The sequence below is a fragment of the Meles meles genome, chromosome 5, assembly GCF_922984935.1.
Source record: "Meles meles chromosome 5, mMelMel3.1 paternal haplotype, whole genome shotgun sequence".
Taxonomy (NCBI): domain Eukaryota; kingdom Metazoa; phylum Chordata; class Mammalia; order Carnivora; family Mustelidae; genus Meles; species Meles meles.
The window spans coordinates 90,031,750-90,046,209 of record NC_060070.1 but is presented as its reverse complement, the minus strand read 5'-3'; positions in this window follow the sequence as shown (position 1 = coordinate 90,046,209).

The following is a 14,460-nucleotide window of genomic DNA, read 5'->3' as shown; positions in this document are numbered from 1 at the left end:
AAACAATAATGTGTTGACACCCAGGGTCCTATGGTCTAGAAGTGACATTTTTTTCTGCAGTGATCTGGATGCCAACTGTCCTTTTACTTAGTCCTCCCTCTCCCTGCAATTTGAGCCCCATTTGCTGGGGGATAATCTAGATTTCTGCAGTGCAGAGGGCTGAGGAATGGCTAGCCACTCCCGCTGGGGAATCCAGACCCATCCCTTAGGAACTGGATGTCCGTCTCCCCCCCGCCCCCCCCCCCCCGCCGTGGTGATGGTGTCCCCAGGCTCAGTGAGGAGGACTGAGTGGGGAGGACCAGCTGCGAGGTGAAAGGGGCCCTGTTGGTGAGGGGACAGAGGGGATCCTGAGAATGTGCTTTCCCAGCACCCTGAATTCCCACAGCAGGACCAAAAGGGAGAGAGGAGGAGTGCAAATAGGCTCTCTGCAGACAGCTTTTATACCAATCCCAGAATTTCTTTGATTTAAAACTCTAATCTAGAAGAGAGTCCCTGGGAAGCTGAGGGGTGAGGCTTGGCCGGAGGTGCTGAGAACTGAAGAAGGGTGCAGGTGTGACACAGCCAAAACCACCTGGCTCTTTCCACAGCTCTCTGTGAGCGGCGGGGGCCGGGGGGGGGGCGGTGGTTGGTGTGGTTGGGACTGGCCAGTGGGGTGAGCAGGATTAAGTGACAAGACTGGAGGGGGTGGGGTTTGCAGGAGGGTGAGAATCCAAGCACTTGACCTCATCAGCTCTGCTGGGCAACACTCCTTACCCACCCGGGATTCAGTGTCATGCCCCTGAAGTTCTCCCTGGTTGGGGGTCATATGGTCTATCCAAGGAGACAGAGTCACACACCTCTCCATGTCCTAGGAGATTCGAGAATCCCTCTGGATGGCCCTGCCTGGAACACAGACCAGCACCTCAAAGACAGCTGGATTAACCATCTTTCAAACCCTGGAAACCCAGGGCTGCAGGGATATCTAGAACTTCTAGCCCCAGGTAGAGAGATGCTAAGTTGTGGTGGTGGTGGGGGGGTGGTCATGGGACTCTCATAGGAGCAAAAGACAGCACAGCCACAGCGTTCACTGACCCTAAATGTCCAGTGATGGACTTAGGAGAGGCTCTTTTGGGAATCCAGCCGAACCTCTGCAAGGCCTCCCGGTTGGGAGCAGGGGGCAGGGGGAAGATGGGGAATCCAGTTTGCAAAAGGGACCTGGAGGACTCCACCGATGATCAGAACTGTTCTGTGTCCAACCAGGCTGGGTGTGCCTGAATCACTGGCTTTTGGAAAGAAGATACTTCTAGGAAAATCAAGAATGAGTTGGGCCAGGGCCCAGGAGGCTTGGATTCCTCTGACACAGGCCTTCTTTCTAGGAAAGTGTCCCCTCTCCCCTCCACCCACCCAAACCTGACTTCTATGGGCATCTGCCACAAGGTAGGTGGCTGCCCCTTCCTGTGGCCAGGGGGTCGGGGGGGAACCTCCCCATCCAGAGTCAGCCCCTGCCCTGACACCCCCCACCCCCAACTCCACCTCAAGGACATTGGGGACATCACGTCCACAGAGCCCTGCACAGCCGGATAATAATAATTAATAACCATTAGGAACAATAAGGAGAATACCAGTGCCCAGTCAGCCCAACGTGCAGCCTCGGCTTTTTTCCTTTCTTCCTTTTTTTTACTTTAATGAAAACAATGATTTGACTTTGAAGAAAGTGACTTTTTTAAAGTGAAAGCTGGATTGAGTTCCTCATCCGCCCCCTCCCCCTTGCCATCCCCCTTCCCTTCAGAGCTCCTCCTCCCATCTTGGCCCCCCCATTTTTCTCTCTCCCTTTTTTCTTTTTCTTTTAATACTCTGCGTTCTATCATGCAAATCCCCTTTCAAATTATGAGAGTATTAGAGCCATCAACGGTAATGTCACCGCCACAAAATGAGAGTGGGGACTTAAGCACCTAACGAACAATGAAATGTGCGAGCCCTGGGACAGGACAATTAAGAACTGGGCTTAGCCAGCCAGGGAAATTTATTGCTATCAAATCCATATTTCTATTTTCCCCCTGAACAGTAACCTATTTGAATATGATTAAAGGGTTTCATTACGGCAGAGAGAAAGGCCCGTGTCCCGCGGTTCCTGGTGAGCTCACAAACACAGGCTTGGAGCCGGGGTGCCCCTGTGAGGATACGGGTGGGAGAAGTGGTGGGGGGAGGTCGTGGAAGACCCAGGGGTCCAGAAATCCAACATTAAGGGGCTGGCTCCGGGGATAGAGGGTCTGGTGGAGGAGGTGGCTAGCTAGAAACGAGATCTGAGAGTCTCTGGTTCTCTGACTCTCTGCCGAAGGTACCAGAAATTCTTTAGCAGATGGGGAGACCGAGGCACAAAGAGGCTGAGCAACTTAGTGAAGGTCACTCAAATCAGTGAGAGTGGTAGATCCAGGACTGGATCCCCAGCCGGTGCTCACCTCCCTCTGCTCCTTGCCTAGCTCCCTCCCTCCTTCTTCCCTCTCTCCACCCCCAACCCTACATGCATTGCCCCCACCCCCCCACCTCCAAGTTCAGTCTGATAAAGATACACTAGAAACAGGAGAAACCATCTGGGCTGGGTGTGGAGATGAGCCCACACAGAGGAGGCCCAATGTCAAGGAGAGAGGCGCCCATGCCTAGTCCCGAAGGGGTTCAGGACGGGTTCAGAGGGGCCGCTGTGGGCTATGGTAGCTGCAGAAGTCTCTGCTATAACACAAACAGATGGCAAAGGATTTTTCTCCCCCAGAAGTCTGCACATTGTCACTCTGCCCCGCTGCAGAGCCTTAATAAGATCCGGCCGTTACTCCTTCCTGCTTTCTCAGTGGCACCTAAACCAATAACGATCACGAGAACGATGATGCCGGTGATAACCACACCACTCCCGGGCATGTGGGGAGCGCTTTAGCTGCTAAGGGCTTTCACACCCCTGTTCTTGTCAGATCCTCGAAAAGACCCTTTAAAGGTGGGCAGAGCCTATGGGGTAACCCGGAGAGGTTAAACAGCTTGTCCGAAATCACACAGGTAACCAATAACAGAGCTGGGACTGGCGCCCAAGGCGGTCCGGCTCTAACGTCCATGTTCACACACGTGTGACGTCTGGCGGGGGCGGGGGCAGGGTGCCGCTGTGCACACTTTGGCCCAGCAAACCACTCCCAGCTCCCCACTTGGGGCAGTTGCCTTCTTGCTGGAAGCCCTGAGGAAAAGAACAGCGGCCTAGCCAGACAGATCAGCTGCATCAGCCTTGGTGGTGGGAGGGTGACAGATGCCGTGTGGGATCGCCCTCACGCACGACACACGCTCACAGCAGCGGGAGAGAATCATGCAGGGTGGGCGGCAGTTCAGTGCTGAATTGTGTGGTCCTGAGCTTGGAGGAGGCCGAAGCGGGCCTTGAGACTGCAGGATCTGGAGGAAGAGTGCTGGCCTCCCGAATGGGCCCTGGACAGGAGGGAGAGCCCTGGGAGGGGATGGCCCGCAGGGGCTGGGGTTCTGAGGACGAACAGCCTGAGTGGCATGACTGGGCTGGGGGTCAGGTTGGAGCTTCTCCAGCCTTTGGCTTCTGGTCTCACTCCTCTGATGCTGCCCCTTCTCCCCTCTGACACAGCCCTAGGACTTCATACCTGGGGTTTCCAGAGCCCACAGTCTGGCATCCCGGGGAACTGGTTCAACGGGCGTTACTAACGCTTGGATCTGCCTGGGCCATCTTGGTGCACCTGGAGTTGGAGCCTCACCAGGGCAGGGCAAGCGGCATGCGAGGGGATGGCCGAGGAGGGGAGACGATCCCTTCTGGTACCCAGCAGCACCATCCAAAGCCTCCTTCTCCTCCTTCCTGCCCATATGGAAGTAGCTTCCGCCATCGGTAGCCCCTCCCACTGGACTCTCCGGAGTCTGCTTCTTCTGTCACTTACTCTTCCAACACCCGGCCCTAGTGGGACACCTACTCAACAGACACCTACTAAGCTCATGCTGGGGATGTAAATGTATTGCCCACAGCATCCTCGTGGTCAAGGAGCTCCCGTCTCTTGGAGAAACGCGCATGCACACAGCAAAGAATCGTGACCCGAGGGTGAAGGATGGACTCCAGTTGGGCAGAACCACCCTCTAAGGCAGGCAGGGCAGATACTGTACCTGCTCGAGAGGGAGGTGAACGGAGGCTCTTAGAGCCCAACTGAATGGCCCCAGAACCCAACCTCTGCCACTGGCCAGGCCACCTAGTATTTCTATCCCTCCCTGTTTCCTTTTAGTCCTTCCTTCCCTAAAATCATCTAATCTCAGTATTCGATCTTGGCCTCTATTCTTCTACCCACCCAAGGGTGTTGCTTAAAATAATGAGCCCATATACTAATCAACAAGAATGGACATGCTGGTCAGAGCCATGGAGCAGGGTCCTGAGGCTCCCTGCTGGGCTGGGTGCTAATGTTTAGTTGCTGAATCTTGGGGTGGTCTGGCAAATCCCAGGACAGTGTCTAGGATGGTGGGGAGGGGAGCATTGTATGGACCAGGGACAATGACTATTAACTAACCAGTACAGAAACTTGAACAACCAGCACAGGTGCGCTGATATTCATAGAACCTAACTATCAGGATGACGTCCGTTCGTCTGTCCGTCGGTCCGTCAGTCCGTCCGTTCATCCATCCATCCATGAACCCCATCCATCCCTAAACCCATTCTACCCCAGCCCCCCTACTGGTACACTCTGTGCACCATAGGGCGGCATCTGTGATGTGAAAGACAAGCTTCCTTCTCTCTAGGAGCTTACACTTGAGTTAGGGAACCAGGATGGACCCACTGGAATGTTCAACAGCCCAAGAGGTATCTCAGGGCTGCGTGGGATGGGTTGCCTAGGGGGTGCTACTTGCCTTAAGGGTCCACAGCAGACAGAGATCACGTGGTGGGGAAGGCGGGGAGGCTGCTGGGTCATGCACAACAAGGCTTTGAATGAATGATAAATCTCCCAGCTTCACCTTAGCCCAGCCCCCTGGGGGCATCACAGGCTCCTTCTCCATCCTGATGTCCAAGTCCGAATTTTGGTTTGTTGTTGGCCTGCCCACGCTCTGTCTCAGAAACTAGAAAGCAGGGGCTCAGATGTTGTGTGCTCCCACCCTGACCTCTCCAGCAGGCCTGTTGCCTCCTGCAGGGAAGGAGCCAGTCCGCAGTTGGGTTCCCAGATCCCTCCCCCACACACTTCCCCCTTTCCTCCCCCTCTCTTTCCTTCCTGGGGCTGTCAGTTTAATGGACAGGTGTTTAATTCCAGCCTGTCAGGCGCCTGGAAATGCCAGCATCACTGCACATCAGTTTGCCGAGTTTGCTCTTAAAAGAATAGCGAGAAGCTGAACTCTGCTATCTGCCGCTCGACCCTCTCTCTCTTTGTCTCCATCTCGTCAGGCAGATGTGCCTGCACCCTTCTTCCCGATGTTTCCACCAGGGCAGCTGAGCTCAGGGAGCCTGGCAGAGGATGCAAAGAGCTTCTCCGAGTGCCTCCGATGGAGAGCGGGTTCCCAAGTGCTAGGTGTCATCAATTATGTCCCTGGCACGTGCTGGGCCTGCTTTTTAACTATTAAAATCATGTAATAGCTAAAGCACACTGTTCCTGCAGCCTCGGGGCAGAGAAGCAGCTGTCAGCTTCCCCAGGCTACATCAGCAGCTTCTCTCCTCTACCAGCCCGGCTCATGCCCGAGCCAGGAACTCTACGCTCATCTCTGGCCTGGAAAACACATGGAAGCCTCCCCAGGCATCTGCCCAGAGAGCTCTGGAGCCCTGGACGTGGGGCGGGGGGGGGGGGGGTGGTGGAAGGGGGGAGTGGGTCACTGCAGGGTCCAGAGTTCACTGGGTAATGCTACCCCCAGCAGCACTTGCCGCACAACTCCTCCCTCAGGTGTCAGGGCTGCGGGAGGGACAGACCAGAGGTCTGGAAAGGAGGACCTATTTTCAGTGGGTAGAGATGAAGCCTGAGGCATTGGGTCAGAAGTGGGTGCCTCTGGGACCTATCGACTGTCCAGTGGACGGAGCTGGACAGCCCAGTTCAGGCAGCAAAGGCACTGAGTGGCATCTCGGAGGGCCGTGGATCTCATGCTACCACATAGCTTTTCTCTACTTCTCCTGCCCACCATGCCCACTTCCCTCCTTGCTTATCTATCTCTTTTTGCTTTGACACCTCCTACCTGTCCCCACACTGGACCTCCACCCACCCACATACCCCAACGAGGCATCACGGTTCCTAACGAAACGGAACCACTGCCAGATGAAATATATTACTATTAAATACTTAATTCTTCTAGTGAGCAGAGAGCAGGCAGTATGAATACGATTATTAAAGAAAATTACTTTGGCTGATCAGATATTTCTGCATACTAATTTCTGACCCCTCTTCCCTTACTCCCGCTTCTCGTCCCTCAGAGACCAGGGCAGATAAAATTCCATCACAAATAGCTGATTACCGAGGCTTGCATTAAAAATCACATTTTCCCCCTGCCTCTCTCTCTTGTGCTTTCTCTATGTTGATGTCCTTGCTGGAGAAGGGGTGTCCCTAGACGGCAGCAACCACCGGACAACATCTGGAAAGACCTTATTCTCTCCCTCTCCTCTTTTCTCTCCTCATTTTCTCCAAGATCAGCACAACCACTATTCCAACCAGTTCCCTACACAGGCAGAAGATCCTGCAAGTGCCAAGGACCCTGCTCTCAGCCTCTCAAACATCTCACCCTAGCCCCCTGCTCCAGTGTTCTGTGAAGAACATGGTGGGAATGCCCATCAACCAAGATGGCTGACTTTGCACCTGGTGGGAATGTCCTGCTCTCTAAGAGGACAGGAAGTGTTATCAAAGACCCCGACCCACAGGGTAGGGACTTCCTAACTTCAGAGCTTCCTGATTGGTTGAGCTTCAGGCCTCTTTGTAAACACCTGGGGGACACAGAAGGAGGGAACTCATTCGTTTACTGCTCAAAGACAGACACCTTTATGTGTGTATGTAGATGTGTATGTATATTTCCAATGTCTAAGTCAAAATAACACTTGAATATTCTATGCCTTGATTTTTTCATCTGTAAAATGGGAATAATAGCAGTACCTACTTCATGTGATTGTTGTGAAGATTAATAAAATACACAAAAAGCACTTAGAACACTGTCTGGCACTTAATAAGTGCCATATAAGGGTTAGCTATCATTGCTATCATTGTTATAGATATTCTATATAATTTAAAAATGTATGCCCCACCTGCCCATGAATGATTCCTCCCTGTAATTCCCCCCATCAGAAGGAGTTTCTCCAGGCTTCTTTCCTAGATTCTCACTTGGCTTACTTCAGTTCTCAGTGCCTCCCAGATCCCCTTCACAATGACCCCTCAATCCCGCTTGGAGCCCCCCCCAGCCTCAGTTCAGGCCACTGGCACCAAGGCAATTACCAGGGTTCTGGCAATCTGGGGGAAGTGAGGGGAATGTGCTAAAAATACACCCATTCCCCACAATCCTATAAGCCTTCAATTTACCTGCTTTTATAAAAAGATGCTTCCTTAGGTGTCACCAGTAGAAGGTATAATTACAGCCTGGGAATGTTAATTCCCTTGCTCCTGATATGCGGATCACTGCTCTGCGGGGCTCCTGTCCTCCTCAGAGCCTTGGGAGGGGAGATGGGCAGGCAGCGGGGAGGAACTCAGGGGGTGGGAGGCTAGCAACGCCAGGCCTGGAGACCCGCAGGAACTCACCTTCAAATCAGAGCACGCTGGCTGGAACAGTGTGTGTGTTTTGGGAAGGGTGCCCTCTCATACCTGGTGACTCTCAGGGACTCCTTGGGGACCTGGGGCTGGAGGGGTAGACACACAGGACAGAAGTCCTGACAGCCTTGTAGGGAAGTGTGAACCCTGAGTTCCTGTGACCAGCCTGTCTCCCTGCTCCCACCCTGTCCTCTTTCAGTCTGTTCTCAACACAATAGCCAGAGGAATCTTCAGAAAACATAGAGTTCCTTATCTCACTCATAGCAACACAGAGTCCTCAAGGCTCTACCCATGCCCCCTCCCTGCTGTATTTCTCTCCTCAGCCCTCAACCTCACCTTGACCACTGTGTATGTTTTACTTCTTTGTTTTGTTTTAGTGTATATCCCTCACTAAGACAAAAACTCCACGAGAACAAGGATCTCCCGTCTGTTTTGTTCCCAGGGCTCAGAACAGTGCCAGGCATAGTAGGAGCTCACTTAAAGTTTGTGCCTGAATGTGACTTTTCAGGAGGGATTCCTAAGCAGAAAGAAGAGCAAGTGCCAAGCAGAGGTTCAGGAGGGCCCCACACATTTGGGAAACATGGGTGGTCCTATATACTTGGTGCTCAAGGTGCTCATGGAAAAGAGGAAGAGAAGGGGAGCCTGGGTGGCTTAGTCAGTTAGGCGGCGGCCTCAGCTTAGGTCATGATCTCAGGATGCTGGGATCAAGCCCCATGGCAGGCTCCCTGCTCAGCGGGGAGTTTGCTTCTCTTTCTTCCTCAAACCACCCCCGCCCCAAATAAATAAGTAAAGTCTTAAAAAAGAAAAAAGAAAAGGGGAAGAGCAAGGATGGCATAGCATCTTTCTATGGAGAGGGAGAATAGGAGAGTTGCCATGATTATATTTGTGTTTCTGGAAGATCCTGGGGCCTGGGGAGTGGATTAGGGCTAAACAGGACTGGAGACAGGAAGACCAGGAAGGAGGCTGCAGGAGGGAGAGCTTGAGATCCTGGACCAAAGCAGGGGTGGTGAGCCTGCTGGTGAGTTTTGAAGAGAGGCATAGGGGTCTGGAGTGGTAAGCAAGGGTGGGGAGCAGGCTTCCTCCCCCTTCTCTGAACAAGTCTTTCGGCTCCCCTACCCCAGCCAGGCTGTCCCCAGCTCTTTCCCTGTCAGTCACAGCTCATCTGGATCCCTGCCTCTGGCTCCAGTTCCTCCATATCCCACTGATGTCCTTTGAATGACTGGTGTCCGTCATTGGCCATCGTCGTCACTGCCTGTCCTATGGAAACATTTCATCAGGGTTTTTCCTGTGAGCTTCTTTTCTTTTTTTCTAAAGACTTTATTTATTTATTTGAGAGACAGAACACGGGTGCAGGGGGAGGGGAGCAGAAGGAGAGGAGAAGCAGGCTCCCGGCTGACCAGAGAGCCTGACATCCCAGGACCCCAGGATCATGACCTGAGCTGAAGGCAGATGCTCAACGGACTGAGCCACCCAGGTGCCCCTCTTATGAACTTGAGGGTAGGGATTGTGGCATTCCTATTCCAAGTCTGACAGAATTGCACAATGCTTTGGGGCCTGGCCCTTTTTTCCCCTTTTTTTAAAGTAAGCTCTATGTCCAACAGGGCAACGTGGGGTTTGTACTTACCACCCTGAGATCAAGAGCCTCATCCTCTACCAACTGGACCAGCTGAGCACCCCGAGAGCCCTGTACTTTTGCCTCCAGATGTCTTGAGTTTAAATCCTGACTCTCCCACTAATTGGCTTTAGGTAAGTTACTTCCCCATCTGTAAAATGGGAATAAAAATATCACCTTGAAGGATTGTTCTGGGGATTACCTGAGTTAATGCGCCTAGTAGGGATTAACAAGATGTAAGGGGCTTTCCTCAGTTCCCACAGTGCCGTGTTTCTCTGTAAATATCTAGCTGATCCCATCAGGATGCTGACCCTCTGTGACTACAAGCCCTTTGTGGGCAGGCAGGAGCCTAGCCCAGGGCAATCCCTTGACATAACCGCAGCTGTTAAATAAACACGGGCTGAATGCTGTATTACTAAACACTTAATACATTGAATTCAACCAAAACTCAGATGCCAAAGAAGAGAGTCCTAATCAAGCCAAACTGACCATGACTCTTCCGAGAAATTCCGGTGTCCTGGGGGAGCTCAGACAGAGGGACTTCTCTGGAAAATGGTGGGCTGAGTAACCTGGAAGAGGCAAGGTAGGCGGGCCCATTTAGTCACACCCTTCCCTAGAAAGGAGGAGAGGAGGTCGGAGCCTCATCTCAGGCTCCGCCTCAGGCAGGGTGGGTACAGCCTGCTGAGCAACCTGAATCCTCAGGGAGGTGGCTCCCTGGCCCCCAGCCCGGCTCTGCATGGAGGATTCTGGGATCGGAGGCAGGGGTGAGGCTCGGCCTGCTGGGCCCTCTGGGAAGCTGGCAGGCCCAGCCACGGCGGAGCACTAGTCCCAAGGCTATATATACACAGGACCGGAATGTTTATTTTTCCTTATTGACTTTCTCCAAATAAACCCCTGGCCAGCAGAAAGGGGCTCCCAGCAGCAGCTGTTTACCCAGTGTTTGTGATAAAGAGGCTTCTCCATAGCAACAGGTGGCAATGGGCAGCTCTCCGAGAACACGGCAGGGCCTGCAGTGGGGCTGTGTTTACTCAGAGGGGAAGAAGTAGAGGCAGAGGGAGAAGGGTAGGAAAGGAGGGAGGAGGAAGCATGAGAGGAAGGATGGGAGGAAGGAAGTCAGACCAGGAGCCTGAGGGCTGGCAAGTGCACAGAAGGGGAGACCAGGAAGGAAGGCTCAGATAGAGTTTGGCGGGTTCTGTCCTGAGCTCCCGGTGGGCCGGGAGGAGGGACGGGCTGGCAGGTGATGTGTAGAGGGGACTGTGGCCTTGTTGGGTGTGGGGCAGCTGTGAGCAGGAGCACCTTGCACAGGAGCCACAGAACGTGGGCTGGCGTGGCCTAGGGAAAGTGTGAGTCCAAGTAATTGGCTCATTCAGTTGCTGTGTGTGTGTGTGTGTGTGTGTGTGTGTGTGTACACGCACATACCATGTTCTTCCTCGCTGGGTAAGGAGGCTGTGTTAATTTCCCAGCACTGCCGTATTACCACAAACTTGGTGGTTTAGAACGACACAGATTTATTCTCCTAGAGTTCTGGAGACTGGAAGTCTGAGATGAAGGTTGAGGCAAGCTTCGATCCTTCTGGAGGGCTCAGAGGGACGCAGCCCTCTCTCTGCCCCCGTTATCCCATGCCATTGTCCCACGTGTGTCTCTGCGCCTATGGGTATATTTTGCTCCTGTAAGGAAGCCAGTCACCAGATTTAGGGCCAACCCTTGTCCTAATCCAGCAGGACCTCTTCTTAACCAGACTTACATCTGCAAAGTCCCTATTTCCAAATAAAATCCTAGTCACATGTACCGGGGAGAGGACTCAAACCCGTCTTTTTGGGGAATACAAGTGCCCACCACGGGCAGGGACGGTGTCAGTAAAGCTTGGGTGATGAACCCACAAACAAGACTCTTAGGAAGCAGAAAGTTTGTCCACGCACACACCAGTCCCCCTCCTGCCAAAGAACAAGGTGGTGGGTCCGGGTCGGGAGGAAGCCCAACTGTGTTGTTTGGATGCAGTCCTCAAAGAGAAGAAGAGGACTTGAAGCGTCAGGGGTGGTGTCCGTGTCTCACACCCTTAGTTGTGTGACCATGGACGTTCCTTCTTCCCTCAGTGTTTCCATCTTCTCACTTGTCCTGATAATATGCACCCTCTCCAAGGGGGAGTGTGTGAGAATCATAAGGCTCTTGGCATGATCCCTGGCATCTAGCAGGCACAGCTCAAAGCACGAGCCATTTTTCCAATTTTTCACAGGCCCTGGCTTTTCCCTCAGAAGCACATGAGACCCGCTTGGGAATGTCACCCCGGGGTGCTGGCCACTCCTGTAGACCGCAGCCTCTGTTCCCGAGGTCAGCACAGGAACCCGGGTCCTAGGGGAGCACAAGTAGCTGTGGTCACAGCCCCGGTGGGGTCTGTCCCAGAGACATGGTGTGGGAGAAGGCCTCCGCAGGGTCTTCCCGCTAGGGCAGGGCTCCCCGCCCCCGGCAGGCAAAAGCACCCCTTGGCTTCCCTCCAGCTCACCAGAGGAGGTTTAAGCCAGCACCCGAGTCCACACAATCCCCCCGTAGCTGGAGGGTGTGGGGCAGCTGGTGTAGACACACACACACACACACACTCACACACTCACACACTGCATAGACTTCCTCCTGCAGATAGCCACAAAGACTTGAACCACATGGAAATGCATCTCCAGTCCCAGCAGTGCTGAGTCCTCACAGCACACGGAAACCCGAATTGATGAGCTCATGTGCAAATCTTTCTTGAACACCTACTATGCTCTAGGAACTCTTCCAGTCCCCAGAGAGACAGCAAGGGACAAATCGTGGAGATTACATTTTAGCTAGAGAGACAGTAAGAAGAACAAATGGGGAAATCATATCGTACATGAGAAGGAATTTAGTACTTTGGAGAAAAACGAAGGAGGGAAAAGGGAAAGGAGTGTGAGGAGCCTGAAGTCTGAACCGGGCCCTCTCCTCCTTCTTGGGGTCCCCTCTCTCCCCGAGGGCCGGGGCCTGAGCCAGAGTCTGAGCCAGAGCCAGAGTCCTGCCACCCTCCCTGCACCGTGGTGTGGGCCAGGGACGGTGGCTAGAGGCGGACATTTGCCTGGTGGCTCCTGGCCTGGCTAATGGGGCGCAGCCTGTGTCACATGCCGGCAGCTGGCGTCCGTGGTGGGGTGGGCCGGCGCTCCCCCGAGATCTGTTGCTCTCTAACTACAGCGTGTCATCCTCCTCATTACTATTCTAATCCTCATTACAGGGAAATGTCCTCGCGCTCAAACACAACAACCACGCAGCGCTGTTACACAGCCCCGTGGGGAGACAGGGCATTTTTCTGGAGCTGCCGGCGAGAGCAGTCAGAGCAGCATGGAAGGAAGAGTTGACGCCTTCTGGAGTTTCTTGCTGGGGGCGCAGCCCTCCTCGGATGTCAACTTCTTCTCTCCTCTCTGTCCTCTCTTGTCGTCCTTCCCAATGAGAAGGCAGCTCAGTGTTTACTCCAGGCTTGCGCCTGCCTCTGGCTAAACCAGGAGGACTCGGAGCCCAGCCCTGCCCTTTGGGTCATTTGTCTCGGTAGTCAGGCACCTGCCACAGTGTGGGCACGTAGGAGGTACTGTATCTGTGCTGCAGGGTAAGGGCAAGCAGGGCAGGGGAGACACGGGAATGAATGCGGAGTTTGGTGGGGCTGAAAAATGGCCTATTTCCCTAGGCCCCTCGGTGGGTGAGGCAGGACACGGGGAGGCTGAGATAGGCAGCTTCCCCATCCCCGCAGCAAGGATCTGTGCTCTTCTGGAATCCTAGTCCTCGAAATTCCACCATTGAGAAGTAATTCCCTTGTGCCAAACAGGACCTCGTCCTCTGCCCACAGTTCTTATTTAAAAAGGCACATGTTCTCCCCGTGAAAGAGATTGAATGTGGTGACCCGTGGTTTGCTGTTGAATGACCTTGGGCAAGTCCTCGCACGTTTCTGGGTCTCTGCACTCTGGTCTGTAAAATGGGGCTATGACACACGCCTGCCTTGAGTTTTTTGTAAGGATTAAGTGAGTGACCCTTTCTAAAGCACTTAACACGCTGCCTGGCACCTGGTGACGGCTCAGGGAACGGCAGATGGTGTCCGCGTGTGAATCGGGGGCATTTCCCCAACAGGGTACATCACAGGAGTGGGCCAGTGAAGGAAGATCTTGCTCGACTGGTCATCTCCCTCAGGGCTGGCCTGCGACAAGAGAGGAGAATCAAGGGAGTCAGAACCTCAGGCACCTGGGTAGGCTTGGGCCGGGGGACGGGGCACTGTGAAGATGAGGAACAGGGCCAGGTCGTGGGGACCCGAGGCTGGGGAGAGGGGGGATGGGAAAAGAAAAATGAGAGGTAAGGCACAGAGACAAGCAGGTTTACTTCCAGCCCCCAGCCAGCGATGAGCACAGAGGAGACAGCTAGAGAACAGAGCCCTCAGAAACTTTCCAGCGCATTCCTGCTAAAATTAGCCCCGTCTTGCATATGCAACTCTATATTTAAACCCATGGCCTGTCAGAGTCACCGCTGTGCAGCCGGGTTTGGGGCCCGGTGCCGACACAGGGGTGCAGGCGGCAGCCCTGGGGATAGGCAAGGTGACCAGGCCACGGGGTGAGGCCACCAGCCACCCACACCAGTGTGTGCAGAGTTGCACGCGGGTACATGCGTGTGCAGCATGTGAGGCCGCCTCTTGTCCCGGCCTCACAGGACAGAATCCCAGCAGGGGTTCAAACGCAGTCCCGTGTGCAGGCACGTGCAGAAGGGGACAGGGGCAGACAGGTGGAAAGAACATGGAGAGGAAAGAGGGAGCGACTGGGGGACAGGGACGGCAGCAGAATGAATGAGGACAGAGGAGGGAGGGGTGGGTGGTAGGCTCTCCCCTTGGGCTGGGCTCCTAGTCCAGCGGACCAAGGGGTTGTCCCAAAGGGGGCTCAGCCTCCTCTGACCACAGAGCCCCCTAGCTCTGCTCTGAGGGTGAGGGGGAGCCCAGGCTGCTCCCTCCTTCCCTGCCTGCCTTCCAGCCTTCTCCAGGGAGCACGCTGACTGAATAAGAAGCCGTTTTACCTGAGGCCTGGTACATTAACTTTGACACTGAAAAGGGGATATTTTATTACCCAGGAATATTTCTGCATCTCTTCAGAGATCTTCTCGCTCAGC